At 37.5% G+C, this 13,611-nt stretch overlaps 2 long non-coding RNA genes and 14 other non-coding genes across 19 annotated transcripts; 1 reads left to right on the top strand and 15 right to left on the bottom strand.

Moving 5' to 3' along the window:
* The first annotated feature begins 4,256 nt into the window (after window positions 1-4,256).
* LOC136211027 (uncharacterized) lies at window positions 4,257-6,378 on the top strand. Its single transcript, XR_010678285.1, has 2 exons — window positions 4,257-4,396; window positions 6,233-6,378. It is a non-coding gene; the product is annotated as an uncharacterized lncRNA (long non-coding RNA).
* LOC136211026 (uncharacterized) lies at window positions 4,273-7,780 on the bottom strand. Of its 4 annotated transcripts, none has more exons than XR_010678282.1 (5): window positions 7,575-7,780; window positions 7,256-7,341; window positions 5,671-5,743; window positions 5,225-5,353; window positions 4,276-4,404 (listed from the first exon to the last, which is right to left on the bottom strand). It is a non-coding gene; the product is annotated as an uncharacterized lncRNA (long non-coding RNA). The 4 variants fall into 4 exon arrangements; XR_010678281.1 differs by having other exon boundaries at window positions 4,282-4,410; XR_010678283.1 differs by lacking the exon at window positions 5,225-5,353 and having other exon boundaries at window positions 4,273-4,410.
* Window positions 7,781-9,004: 1,224 nt separating this feature from the next.
* Window positions 9,005-9,123, bottom strand: LOC136212999 (5S ribosomal RNA). The gene has a single exon (XR_010680133.1). It is a non-coding gene; the product is annotated as a 5S ribosomal RNA (ribosomal RNA).
* A 259-nt stretch (window positions 9,124-9,382) lies between these two features.
* LOC136215418 (5S ribosomal RNA) lies at window positions 9,383-9,501 on the bottom strand. Its single transcript, XR_010682459.1, has one exon. It is a non-coding gene; the product is annotated as a 5S ribosomal RNA (ribosomal RNA).
* A 259-nt stretch (window positions 9,502-9,760) lies between these two features.
* Window positions 9,761-9,879, bottom strand: LOC136213000 (5S ribosomal RNA). Its single transcript, XR_010680135.1, has one exon. It is a non-coding gene; the product is annotated as a 5S ribosomal RNA (ribosomal RNA).
* Window positions 9,880-10,062: 183 nt separating this feature from the next.
* On the bottom strand, window positions 10,063-10,181 carry LOC136214099 (5S ribosomal RNA). The gene has a single exon (XR_010681196.1). It is a non-coding gene; the product is annotated as a 5S ribosomal RNA (ribosomal RNA).
* A 183-nt stretch (window positions 10,182-10,364) lies between these two features.
* LOC136213001 (5S ribosomal RNA) lies at window positions 10,365-10,483 on the bottom strand. The gene has a single exon (XR_010680136.1). It is a non-coding gene; the product is annotated as a 5S ribosomal RNA (ribosomal RNA).
* A 183-nt stretch (window positions 10,484-10,666) lies between these two features.
* LOC136212523 (5S ribosomal RNA) lies at window positions 10,667-10,785 on the bottom strand. The gene has a single exon (XR_010679675.1). It is a non-coding gene; the product is annotated as a 5S ribosomal RNA (ribosomal RNA).
* Window positions 10,786-10,966: 181 nt separating this feature from the next.
* Window positions 10,967-11,085, bottom strand: LOC136214893 (5S ribosomal RNA). The gene has a single exon (XR_010681958.1). It is a non-coding gene; the product is annotated as a 5S ribosomal RNA (ribosomal RNA).
* Window positions 11,086-11,344: 259 nt separating this feature from the next.
* LOC136215353 (5S ribosomal RNA) lies at window positions 11,345-11,463 on the bottom strand. Its single transcript, XR_010682394.1, has one exon. It is a non-coding gene; the product is annotated as a 5S ribosomal RNA (ribosomal RNA).
* Window positions 11,464-11,645: 182 nt separating this feature from the next.
* Window positions 11,646-11,764, bottom strand: LOC136214937 (5S ribosomal RNA). Its single transcript, XR_010681999.1, has one exon. It is a non-coding gene; the product is annotated as a 5S ribosomal RNA (ribosomal RNA).
* A 259-nt stretch (window positions 11,765-12,023) lies between these two features.
* Window positions 12,024-12,142, bottom strand: LOC136213003 (5S ribosomal RNA). The gene has a single exon (XR_010680138.1). It is a non-coding gene; the product is annotated as a 5S ribosomal RNA (ribosomal RNA).
* A 183-nt stretch (window positions 12,143-12,325) lies between these two features.
* LOC136214100 (5S ribosomal RNA) lies at window positions 12,326-12,444 on the bottom strand. Its single transcript, XR_010681197.1, has one exon. It is a non-coding gene; the product is annotated as a 5S ribosomal RNA (ribosomal RNA).
* Window positions 12,445-12,627: 183 nt separating this feature from the next.
* Window positions 12,628-12,746, bottom strand: LOC136213004 (5S ribosomal RNA). Its single transcript, XR_010680139.1, has one exon. It is a non-coding gene; the product is annotated as a 5S ribosomal RNA (ribosomal RNA).
* A 183-nt stretch (window positions 12,747-12,929) lies between these two features.
* On the bottom strand, window positions 12,930-13,048 carry LOC136212525 (5S ribosomal RNA). Its single transcript, XR_010679677.1, has one exon. It is a non-coding gene; the product is annotated as a 5S ribosomal RNA (ribosomal RNA).
* A 258-nt stretch (window positions 13,049-13,306) lies between these two features.
* LOC136215012 (5S ribosomal RNA) lies at window positions 13,307-13,425 on the bottom strand. The gene has a single exon (XR_010682069.1). It is a non-coding gene; the product is annotated as a 5S ribosomal RNA (ribosomal RNA).
* Between the last annotated feature and the right edge of the window lie 186 nt (window positions 13,426-13,611).

The raw sequence follows: 13,611 nt of genomic DNA on the forward strand, positions 1-13,611 counted from the left end.
ACTAGCAAGTTTGACTCTCTTTGGGTCAGGAATCCTAACATAAGCCAAACAACCCCAAGTTCTAAAATATGATAGGCTAGGTGTTTTATTTTTCAAGATCTCATAAGGAGATATTTTGATTCTTGATTTAGGGACCCTATTTAGCACATAGCAAACAGTCAAAAGGATTTCTCCCCACCAATGTGAGGCAGCACCTAAACTAAGCATAATAGCTACTACAGATTCGGTAAGTGTCCTATTTTTCCTTTCAACCTTTCCGTTCATTTCTGGTGAATAAGGTGCTGTGGTTTCATGTATAATGCCATGTGTTTTATAGAAATCAATAAACAGGCTAGAAATATATTCTGTGCCTCTATCACTACGAAGTCTCTTGACTTTCCTATTGTATTGATTTTCTATTTCAACTATGAACAACTTAAACATGTCAAACGCTTCACTTTTATTTTTCACCAAATAAACAAAAGTACGTCAGCACAATCATCAATAAAGGTTATAAAATACCGTTTGTCATTTCTAGTCAACTTTCCATCTAATTCACATATATCAGAATAAATTAAATCTAGAGGTTCAGAATCCCTAACAACAGATTTATGAGGTGTTTTTGTGATTTTTGCCTGACTACAATAATCACATTTAAGAAACTCATTCAAATTCAATTTTGGAATTAATCCTAAGTTACTCATATTTTTAATGATATGCTTATTAACATGACAAAAACGAGTATGCCAAACATTAAAAGTACACAAGGAGTAAACAGAATCATTCACTTTATTAATCTCAACATTCAACTTAAACATGCCTTCAGTAGCATAGCCTTTTCCTACAAACACATTGTTCTTAGTCAAAGTAAATAAATCTGCTCCTATAGTCTGAGTGAAACCAGCCTTGTTGAGAAGATAGCCCGAAACCAAATTTTTTCTCATTTCTGGAGTATGCATCACATCCTTCAAAGTTAAGGTTTTTCCAGATGTGAAGTTCAATTCCATCAACAATAGTGGTATGGGAATCACCCAATAACACTTTCTTATCTTCGGTCACAGCAGTGTATGTTTTGAACATACTTGTATCATAGCAAACATGGCGGGAAGCACCAGTGTCTACCCACCACCCATCTGATCCACCTATGAGGTTGATCTCAGAAATCATAGCAACAAAATTATGTTGCTCTTCAGTCAGGTTAACACTAGGAGTAGTGTTTGGCCTGTTCCTGCACTTACGTGCCATATGACCTGGTTTCCCACAATTAAAGCATAGGAAAGCATCATCATTTCTAGGTGGTTGTTGCTGTGGCCTATTTTGGTTCCTTTGAAGGTTCCAATTCAAATTAACTCGGGTGTTGCGATTTTGGATTGGTTTGCGGTTTTGATTCTTAAATTTTTTTTGAGTAGGTTTCAGAACCGCAGTGGACCTTTTAGTGCTATTAGAAACAATAAGCACTTCTTCTTTTAAATCTTGTTTTCGAGCTTCCTCCTTAATTCGGAGGCGTGTAATCAGACTTTCCATCGAAAATTCTTTTGTTTTGTGCCTCAAAACATTTTTAAAATCTTTCCACGAAGGAGGCAATTTGTCAATAATGACAACAACTTGAAATTGATCATTTAGAGGCATACCTTCTGAAATGATTTCATGTGCTATTTTTTGCAATTCATGAGATTGAATCTCCACTGATTTGTCATCCGTCATTTGAAATTTGAGGTAGCGGCTGACATCATATTTTTTCGATCTAGCCTCCTCAGTGTCATACTTCCTCTGCAGAGCTTCCCAAATTTCTTTGGCAGTTTTTTCTTCAGCATTGTAATAATCATATAGGTCATCTGTCAACCCATTGAGAATATAGTTTTTGCACAAAAAATCATTTTCTGTCCATCTTTCTACAGCACGAACACCAGCACGAACATTTGCCTCATCACCATCTTCAGGAACAATCGTCTTTTCAGAAGTCAGAACAGAAGCTACCTTCTTTGTTGTGAGGTAGAACAACATCTTCTGTCTCTATCTTCGGAAGTGAGCTCATTCAAACCGGAATGGTTTGTTGATTTCAGCAATCCCATTTGATTGTTCGGTAGCCATCTCAGCAGTAATCGAATTCGTCTTAAAATTGTTGTAACTGGAACTCAGAAAACAGGAATAGACCGAATAAAAATAAATGGGCAGAGTCGCGGACAATGTCGCTTTCTTTAAGACGTTCGCGGAACTGCCGGAAAATTACAAACAGTATGAACTCCGGTCGCCTCTAGGATAAAACAACCCTCTGTAAATACGATGTTGTATTGCACCGTACAAAAATCGTTTCTTTCTACACTCTCAATTGCTCAGTATCAAAAAACGCATAATGAATAGTTTCGTAAATACAGACTGAATGAATAAAAAATAATTGTGTGTAATGGCAGTCTCACACCTCCTATTTATACAGAAAAATAGAGCTGTTGAGCTTTGATTTATAGGAGAAGAAGGTGGGAGGAAAATCAGGAAGGTGGGGAAAGACTGGGTTTGTGAGAGAGACACGTTCTAAAAAGAGACGTTCAGAAAAGACTGACTAATTCAGAGTATTTAATTAAATAAAAATTAGGATCCACACCAACTCGGCCCGGTCGGACGGGCGGTGCGCGCGCGTGTATGGTGGTCAACCAAGAAGGTAGGTCCTCACCCTTTCACAAAAGTGGGTACCCCTTGGGGCACACCCCAAGCATGTGAGGACCTCCTTAATAAATATCTCCACAAAGTGCTTTGAAAGCAATGTGAGATACTTTCCATCTTAAAAAAAAAAAAACAAGTGTATGGGCTCTTTTCACAAATTAAATTTGGGCCAAGCCCAACAAAATGAAATGGAATGGATTTGCTTAAAGTATGTTTTTATAAATATTTATTCTCAGATTACAGGATAAGTTAATTATAGTTTCCAATTTACTCTTGCGACATAAATCAGAGTCCTTTATAAGTTCATATGAAACATTAATTCCTAGTTCTCATATAGAGAATTAATTTCACTGTCATATGAAATCACAAGTATACAAGTTAACATACATCAATCATTCATTAAACCCGATCTCTTAATTCCTTATAATCTTAGTTAGGATCAATCTCTCAATGTGTTTCCTAACTTAAGAATATCAATATATGAAAAGATTGAAAACATTCATACAAGAAAACTCTGTAATTGAATTTATGTAGTAATGAATAACACTTGAATATTAATTTGATTGAAAAATTGTAATTCATAAACATCAACATAACACTAAACATAAATGCAGAGATATCAAGGAAAAAAAAGAAGTTTACAATATTCGTAGTTTAATTAATTTGCAAAGTCGAACCTTGTATTTTGGGTAATTTATAAAGTTTGTGTTTTTAATTGATCCAAATTGCACTATTTTATGGTAAACTATCATGATAACAATTTTTAATGAAATGACTAGATTTATAGCAGCACAAAGTACACATCCTAGTTTGCAAACTTTTAAACTATGAGAACTGTCTTTATAAATGGATTAAACCACATGATTTATTTTTATATTTTTCTATATATACATATATAACATAATTTTGACACAATAATTAGCCAGTAATGTCAATTTGACGAGTTCTTATATTGAACACTTAGTCTTTCATGTCACTTGGAAGATCTCCAATTCACATTTGGACACGTGTATTACGACTCCATTGAATAAATAAAATCGTGGGTCTCTTATAATATGTGTAGGGTCCATATTACACATGTCAAAATATATATGGAAGATTCTCCGTTTGACATACAGAACCGAGTGTTGCTAATAATTTCCCCCAATTTGACACCATTGTTTTGAACCCAATTTTAAGAACGCCACAAACATGTTTTCCTGCCTAGAATTGTTCAAATCTTCTGCAAACACAACAAGATTATGATTTCAATTAAAAAATCAATCAATTACCAACAATAATCCCATCTTCTCAGGGGCATGAAATCTCCATCGACATTGCTGATCATCATCTACCCACCCACCCACCTACTATAAATTCACCAAAAAAATCAGTCAGACATTTTATCAAACATGAAGTATGCAATTCTAGTTCTTCCCATTCTGATGCTAATGATAACAACAACAGCCACATTTTCAAGACAGAATCAAACTCCATCATCATCAATACCTTGTAATCAAGTTATCTCCCAGCTGTTAGTCTGCGTTTCTTACATGATGCGGACAGCCACTAGCCCGTCCAAGCAGTGCTGCAACAGCGTGAAATTTCTGGCGAATAACACGAAAACTAAGGCGGATCGGGTCAGTGTTTGTCATTGCCTCGAGCGATCTGCAGTAATGTTTCCGCAACTTGATATCTCTCTTGTTTCTCAACTTCCTCGTAGCTGTGGTTTGGGATTGAAACTTCCTCCTATTGATTCTGTATCGTTCAACTGCTCCAAGTAAGGCCCTATCACTAATTTCAGTTCAGTAACATTTCGTTCAGTTCGGTTTACTTAATTTTAGTAAAAAAGAACAGAGTCTAATTCAAACTCTATTTCTTTCTCTGTTTTTTTTTTATCATTGCTATTAATTTCAAAATCGGATATAAAAATTCCTGAACTGTTTTCTATTAACATGAAATCTCTTAAACTTTTTACCACTCAAATAGTAAGGAACTAGTGGCGGAACTGGAACCAAAAACTCGGGGTTAATGTACAAAAATTTAGTGACTAAAGGCATATTTTTTAGATTTAAGAGGTACGACGGAATAGGCCATCCTTAACTACCGCGGAAATTGTCGCAGATTCTGTAGACAATAAAATTACTGACGGAATATTTATGTTTATCACAAATATTTCTGTTGTGAAATTTAATCTTAGACAAGTTGGGGGTTGCCGGACCCTATGTGACCCTTTGTAATTTCGCCCATGTAAATAACCTTCTATTATTAAGGTGATGGAAATAATTATCTAGACAATTTTAATTCTTGAACTTTTATGTTTGAAATTATTTAGATTTTACGAAAAATTGGTTATTTAGAAAAAGAAAATTGGCGGTTCCATAGAAAATATAATTCTAAATAACTTCAATTTTTGGACTTTTTCATCTTGATGTTGTCCTCGGTAATTTTGATATCGTTTACTTTCATAAAATTAGTGATTCCATAGAAAATATGATTCTAAATAACTTCAATTTTTGGACTTTTTCATAAAATTGGTGGTTCCGTAGAAAAGTTGACAGAGTGTCTCGCCTAACTCCGACCTTGCTTAAAGTGACATATTAACCACCTTAATTTATTTGAAGTGGTGTATTGGCTCCCTGAATCTGCTTATGATTTGCCTCCAAACTTCATCCAATTCGTCTTTCTTTGCTGAGATCGGACCTTCCTCGTGGAACTCGGTAAAGGTTTAACGAGCCTGACAAAATCCAGAATTGGAGAATGCGCAATAAATTTCAATTTATCTAAATCCAATATTGTTAGAAAGCAAATCATGCCATTTTAAACAAGTTCAGATAACCAATTTTCATTTTAGACCAAATTCAAAAGGCTACTCATGTGTTTAGCTTATTAGTAAATGATAAAATACATTGATTTTTATATCCGGTTTTAAAGTTTAAAAGCTATAAAAAAAAAAAAAGTAAAACCAAAATTGAAGCGTCATCGGTTTAATTTACCCGAATATTTTCAAATCTAAGGGATTGTAATACTAATTTTAGGGACCATTTGTTTTACCTGTTCCTTTTTGCTGCTGTTGTTAGCTCTTTGTTGTTTGTTGCTGTTGTTAGCTGTTTGTTGTTTGCTGTTACTGATACATAGTAAATATTAGTTACATTTTCTGTAAAAAGTAGTTGTTTTGAATTTTTCATGTACAGGCAAAAAACCGATTTCAAAAATTGAAAACAAACTTACACTTAATCGTGTTAGTGGATCACGAAACCAATATTTAAAATCAAACGGAAAGAACATAACGATCATATTACACATTTCAGTGACAGATGTCAAATATCAATATATGATTCATTTGACATCTAACACGTGATACACGTGTTTCAAACGATAGTGTTAAATGTCAGAATCTAACATTAAATTTGTATATTTTTTTTTAACAGACATTTTGAATCTTCACTCTAAGATTCCAATAAGTTGTCTTGATGATGAAAATATTTTAACTCGATCTTATTTAAAAAAAATGGGATTATTGTATGAAAAATATAGAAATTTGTTTTTTTTTTCTATTGATTTTGAATTTGCCAGTAGTTGATTAACTTTTTTGTTTTTTTTTTCTTCTCTTCAGGGCATGACAAGAAGACAAACAAGGAATTTACATATAATTTCAAAAAAGATGTTTGCTTATTATACCATAAAATGTTCAAGTTCAAATAATTATGTTTTTCTACATGATATAATATATGAAAGTAGAAATACTATTATATTGTTTAACCTTACAGATGAATCAGTGTCTATAAATAAAATTGGTATATTTATTCATATATAAATTCGAATAAATTAAATGGGTAACCGGATTACCTCTTGTAGCATAGATTATTCACGTGTTTACAGAAGAAAAAATCGAACCGTGATTTTATATTACCGTCACACAAGTTCAAGGATTAGTAAGATTTTTATTTTTTTATTTTTGTATTTTTTATAAGTTAATCAATAAATTTTTATATAAATTCAATTAAAAATATATATTATACTATCTAAAAATAACAATATAAAATTATTTAATATAGAAAAACACGCATATTTATAATATATATCTTTGAAAATGTGCAAACATCAAAATTTCAACAACGATATCGCTGAAACAACTCAAAAAAAATTAAATATAATGTACACAAATAATACAATTCACCAAAAGCTATGCAACAATGTCCTTAAAATCTTAAAGCATATCATGAAAATAATTAGAGAACGTAATTAAACCAAAATATATGAAAATAATAAACAAAATTCACGAATAACCATGCGATAATGTTCAAAAATAAATTATAATAAAGCTAAAAAAAAAATAGTAACAAAAAGTACTTTTGATCATCGTCGTTTAGGCGGCGTTTAGACAGCTTAAAATCACTTATGAGCTAAAAAAAACGTCTACAGAAACTAATCGGAAAAACATGAGAGTGGATTTTCGATTTCGAACGTTTAGACGGGACTATGACGGTCTAGACTTGGTTTTGAACAGTGGTATTAGCAATGTTTACTAACTAGTTACCTACAAGCAAGGCAAACTCTTAATTGAATACTAACCTATTCCAAAATCACCCCTTCTCCAATTTTTTAAAAAATAAAAAGAAGAAGAAAGAAGACTCACAATCTTTGTGCAAATATGCCATTCCTTTTGCAACGCCTAAGGCCATTTTCATCCTGTTTGTCCACTGATGTTAGGCGTTTCTCCTCCTGCAATTTTGAATCCATACTTAGCAGCTTAACTTAACAAAAACACAAAGTACATATACATGTATATGACATTCATGTCAAGCACATTCTCATGGACATAGAAACTGATGGATGAACCTTTCCAATTGATAACACCAATTGCTTTTAAAACTTGAAATTGTGAATTGAAACCTCAATCGAAAGATAACAAAAATAAAAAGAAATTACAAAACAAATCGTAGAAGAAATCTTACCTCTGTTGTTCTTCAGATTTCTTCAGATTATATGACCGATTACGCTTAATGCCATTTACAGAAATCCGAATTTAGAAGGGGAGACAAGAATCTAACGAGTCGGATTGTCAGATCTCTTAGAATAAATTGAGTCGGAGTTTTTGGAGCAGGAGATCGGAGAATTATTCGGCCAGCCTTGTGGAAGAGAGAAGGAGAGCTGTTTTGAATTTGGGGATTTCGGTCTAAATTAGAAAGAATAGGCAGGGTTTTACATTAGTATTTTTTAAGGGCAAAGTAGGGATTTCACAACTAATTCCACCGTAGATGAAAAGAGTGTAGATCAAAGGTCAAGGGAAGTCAAATTTGTCAACAAAAACCTTTAGAAGTACGTAACTTTTAGCTCGGTTATCCAATCGGGGTGAATTTTTTTTTGAAGTCGGGTAACTTTTCGAGAGCTACGCCCTGGCAAGCTCCCGAAGGGAGCTTGTCCCCGTTTTGTCTCCAAAATCAACTTCGTTCATTGAAAATTTGGTATTTTAATTTTTTTTTCTATTTTTTAATTCAATTCATATGTATAACTATTCACACGTAAAATGATATTGTTACTAATATTAAGAGGGTATCTGTTTACATACTTTTTTCCTCATATTTGTTTTTTCAATTCAAAAGAGAGAATTTTAAAAATTTGATTAGATATCTCTTGTTTATCTTCTATACATAGAAAAAATAACTTTTTACAAAATTGATGAATTATTGTTTTTGGAAAAGCAGTTTTTGGTGCAATGGTGAGCTCTTTATTTTAGTTTTAAGACGTATGGGTTCAAATAGGAACTATGTATTTTTTTTTTCTTTCCAAATTAATTAAAAGGCAAGCCTTCTTTTTTTCTTTATTTTTTCACAATTAAATTAATTGTAACTTAGACCATGTTTGGCAAATAGATATTAGTTGATTGTATTAGTTATTAGCTAATTACTTTTTTTGTTAGCTAATTTGATTAATTTATTGTGTAAACTTGTTTGGTAAAACTTAGCTTATTGGTAATAAATGTTTGTGTAAAATAACCAATAATATCATAGTAAAGCATTTATTTTGAGTTAAAGATTGGTAATTATGGGTAAAAATATCATTCAAAATAAATGAAACAATAAGTTAATTGACAAAACTCATAAAAACGGTTTTTTCAAAATTAGTTTTTTGGACCAAATAAACTTTTTCAAATCTCTTTTCATCAAATACAACTATGAAAGGTTTCACTAGTCAAAATCTCTAAAATGACTCAAACTTTTAATTTTACCCCAAAAGGCTTTTTAACAAACAGGGCCGACACGATTCCATTTTATGTCATCAATTCATCTATATTGGAAATTACTCACTTATAGTATAATCATTATAAAATGCTTGATTAGTCAAAAATTAAATAATTAAAAAATGCACGTTGCAAAAAAGTTTGGGGGTGCAACACGAGGACTTCCGAAGAGGTCACCCATCTTAGTACTACTCTCGCCCAAGCACGTTTAACTTCGGAGTTCTGATGGGATCCGGTGCATTAGTGCTGGTATGATCGCACCCGTCATCCCATGCAAAAACTAAGCATATATTCCATACTGGGCGCCCCTTTCTCCCGTATGCTCATCCTTCACGTGCATGCACAAGCCCCCGGACCCCAAACACTGACCCCCGCCTCGAAAACGTGCACGCCATGGTGAAAAAAAATTAAATAATTAAAAAATGCACGTTGCAAAAAAGGTTGACCCCCGCCTCGAAAACGTGCACGCCATGGTGAAAAAAAAATTAAATAATTAAAAAATGCACGTTGCAAAAAAGTTTGGGGGTGCAACACGAGGACTTCCGAAGAGGTCACCCATCTTAGTACTACTCTCGCCCAAGCACGTTTAACTTCGGGGTTCTGATGGGATCCGGTGCATTAGTGCTAGTATGATCGCACCCGTCATCCCATGCAAAAACTAAGCATATATTCCATACTGGGCGCCCCTTTCTCCCGTATGCTCATCCTTCACGTGCATGCACAAGCCCCCGGACCCCAAACACTGACCCCCGCCTCGAAAACGTGCACGCCATGGTGAAAAAAAAATTAAATAATTAAAAAATGCACGTTGCAAAAAAGTTTGGGCCCGCCTCGAAAACGTGCACGCCATGGTGAAAAAAAAATTAAATAATTAAAAAATGCACGTTGCAAAAAAGTTTGGGGGTGCAACACGAGGACTTCCGAAGAGGTCACCCATCTTAGTACTACTCTCGCCCAAGCACGTTTAACTTCGGAGTTCTGATGGGATCCGGTGCATTAGTGCTGGTATGATCGCACCCGTCATCCCATGCAAAAACTAAGCATATATTCCATACTGGGCGCCCCTTTCTCCCGTATGCTCATCCTTCACGTGCATGCACAAGCCCCCGGACCCCAAACACTGACCCCCGCCTCGAAAACATGCACGCCATGGTGAAAAAAAAAATTAAATAATTAAAAAATGCACGTTGCAAAAAAGTTTGGGGGTGCAACACGAGGACTTCCGAAGAGGTCACCCATCTTAGTACTACTCTCGCCCAAGCACGTTTAACTTCGGAGTTCTGATGGGATCCAGTGCATTAGTGCTGGTATGATCGCACCCGTCATCCCATGCAAAAACTAAGCATATATTCCATACTGGGCGCCCCTTTCTCCCGTATGCTCATCCTTCACGTGCATGCACAAGCCCCCGGACCCCAAACACTGACCCCCGCCTCGAAAACATGCACGCCATGGTGAAAAAAAAAATTAAATAATTAAAAAATGCACGTTGCAAAAAAGTTTGGGGGTGCAACACGAGGACTTCCGAAGAGGTCACCCATCTTAGTACTACTCTCGCCCAAGCACGTTTAACTTCGGAGTTCTGATGGGATCCGGTGCATTAGTGCTGGTATGATCGCACCCGTCATCCCATGCAAAAACTAAGCATATATTCCATACTGGGCGCCCCTTTCTCCCGTATGCTCATCCTTCACGTGCATGCACAAGCCCCCGGACCCCAAACACTGACCCCCGCCTCGAAAACATGCACGCCATGGTGAAAAAAAAAATTAAATAATTAAAAAATGCACGTTGCAAAAAAGTTTGGGGGTGCAACACGAGGACTTCCCAAGAGGTCAACCATCTTAGTACTACTCTCGCCCAAGCACGTTTAACTTCGGAGTTCTGATGGGATCCGGTGCATTAGTGCTGGTATGATCGCACCCGTCATCACATGCAAAAACTAAGCATATATTCCATACTGGGCGCCCCTTTCTCCCGTATGCTCATCCTTCACGTGCATGCACAAGCCCCCGGACCCCAAACACTGACCCCCGCCTCGAAAACGTGCACGCCATGGTGAAAAAAAATTAAATAATTAAAAAATGCACGTTGCAAAAAAGTTTAGGGGTGCAACACGAGGACTTCCCAAGAGGTCACCCATCTTAGTACTACTCTCGCCCAAGCACGTTTAACTTCGGAGTTCTGATGGGATCCGGTGCATTAGTGCTGGTATGATCGCACCCGTCATCCCATGCAAAAACTAAGCATATATTCCATACTGGGCGCCCCTTTCTCCCGTATGCTCATCCTTCACGTGCATGCACAAGCCCCCGGACCCCAAACACTGACCCCCGCCTCGAAAACGTGCACGCCATGGTGAAAAAAAATTAAATAATTAAAAAATGCACGTTGCAAAAAAGGTTGACCCCCGCCTCGAAAACGTGCACGCCATGGTGAAAAAAAAATTAAATAATTAAAAAATGCACGTTGCAAAAAAGTTTGGGGGTGCAACACGAGGACTTCCGAAGAGGTCACCCATCTTAGTACTACTCTCGCCCAAGCACGTTTAACTTCGGAGTTCTGATGGGATGCGGTGCATTAGTGCTGGTATGATCGCACCCGTCATCCCATGCAAAAACTAAGCATATATTCCATACTGGGCGCCCCTTTCTCCCGTATGCTCATCCTTCACGTGCATGCACAAGCCCCCGGACCCCAAACACTGACCCCCGCCTCGAAAACGTGCACGCCATGGTGAAAAAAAAATTAAATAATTAAAAAATGCATGTTGCAAAAAAGTTTGGGGGTGCAACACGAGGACTTCCGAAGAGGTCACCCATCTTAGTACTACTCTCGCCCAAGCACGTTTAACTTCGGGGTTCTGATGGGATCCGGTGCATTAGTGCTGGTATGATCGCACCCGTCATCCCATGCAAAAACTAAGCATATATTCCATACTGGGCGCCCCTTTCTCCCGTATGCTCATCCTTCACGTGCATGCACAAGCCCCCGGACCCCAAACACTGACCCCCGCCTCGAAAACGTGCACGCCATGGTGAAAAAAAAATTAAATAATTAAAAAATGCACGTTGCAAAAAAGTTTGGGCCCGCCTCGAAAACGTGCACGCCATGGTGAAAAAAAAATTAAATAATTAAAAAATGCACGTTGCAAAAAAGTTTGGGGGTGCAACACGAGGACTTCCGAAGAGGTCACCCATCTTAGTACTACTCTCGCCCAAGCACGTTTAACTTCGGAGTTCTGATGGGATCCGGTGCATTAGTGCTGGTATGATCGCACCCGTCATCCCATGCAAAAACTAAGCATATATTCCATACTGGGCGCCCCTTTCTCCCGTATGCTCATCCTTCACGTGCATGCACAAGCCCCCGGACCCCAAACACTGACCCCCGCCTCGAAAACATGCACGCCATGGTGAAAAAAAAAATTAAATAATTAAAAAATGCACGTTGCAAAAAAGTTTGGGGGTGCAACACGAGGACTTCCGAAGAGGTCACCCATCTTAGTACTACTCTCGCCCAAGCACGTTTAACTTCGGAGTTCTGATGGGATCCAGTGCATTAGTGCTGGTATGATCGCACCCGTCATCCCATGCAAAAACTAAGCATATATTCCATACTGGGCGCCCCTTTCTCCCGTATGCTCATCCTTCACGTGCATGCACAAGCCCCCGGACCCCAAACACTGACCCCCGCCTCGAAAACATGCACGCCATGGTGAAAAAAAAAATTAAATAATTAAAAAATGCACGTTGCAAAAAAGTTTGGGGGTGCAACACGAGGACTTCCGAAGAGGTCACCCATCTTAGTACTACTCTCGCCCAAGCACGTTTAACTTCGGAGTTCTGATGGGATCCGGTGCATTAGTGCTGGTATGATCGCACCCGTCATCCCATGCAAAAACTAAGCATATATTCCATACTGGGCGCCCCTTTCTCCCGTATGCTCATCCTTCACGTGCATGCACAAGCCCCCGGACCCCAAACACTGACCCCCGCCTCGAAAACATGCACGCCATGGTGAAAAAAAAAATTAAATAATTAAAAAATGCACGTTGCAAAAAAGTTTGGGGGTGCAACACGAGGACTTCCCAAGAGGTCAACCATCTTAGTACTACTCTCGCCCAAGCACGTTTAACTTCGGAGTTCTGATGGGATCCGGTGCATTAGTGCTGGTATGATCGCACCCGTCATCACATGCAAAAACTAAGCATATATTCCATACTGGGCGCCCCTTTCTCCCGTATGCTCATCCTTCACGTGCATGCACAAGCCCCCGGACCCCAAACACTGACCCCCGCCTCGAAAACGTGCACGCCATGGTGAAAAAAAATTAAATAATTAAAAAATGCACGTTGCAAAAAAGTTTGGGCCCGCCTCGAAAACGTGCACGCCATGGTGAAAAAAAAATTAAATAATTAAAAAATGCACGTTGCAAAAAAGTTTAGGGGTGCAACACGAGGACTTCCCAAGAGGTCACCCATCTTAGTACTACTCTCGCCCAAGCACGTTTAACTTCGGAGTTCTGATGGGATCCGGTGCATTAGTGCTGGTATGATCGCACCCGTCATCCCATGCAAAAACTAAGCATATATTCCATACTGGGCGCCCCTTTCTCCCGTATGCTCATCCTTCACGTGCATGCACAAGCCCCCGGACCCCAAACACTGACCCCCGCCTCGAAAACGTGCACGCCATGGTGAAAAAAAATTAAATAATTAAAAAATGCACGTTGCAAAAAAGGTTGACCCC

Source organism: Euphorbia lathyris, chromosome 1 (genome assembly GCF_963576675.1).
Source record: "Euphorbia lathyris chromosome 1, ddEupLath1.1, whole genome shotgun sequence".
Lineage (NCBI taxonomy): Eukaryota > Viridiplantae > Streptophyta > Magnoliopsida > Malpighiales > Euphorbiaceae > Euphorbia > Euphorbia lathyris.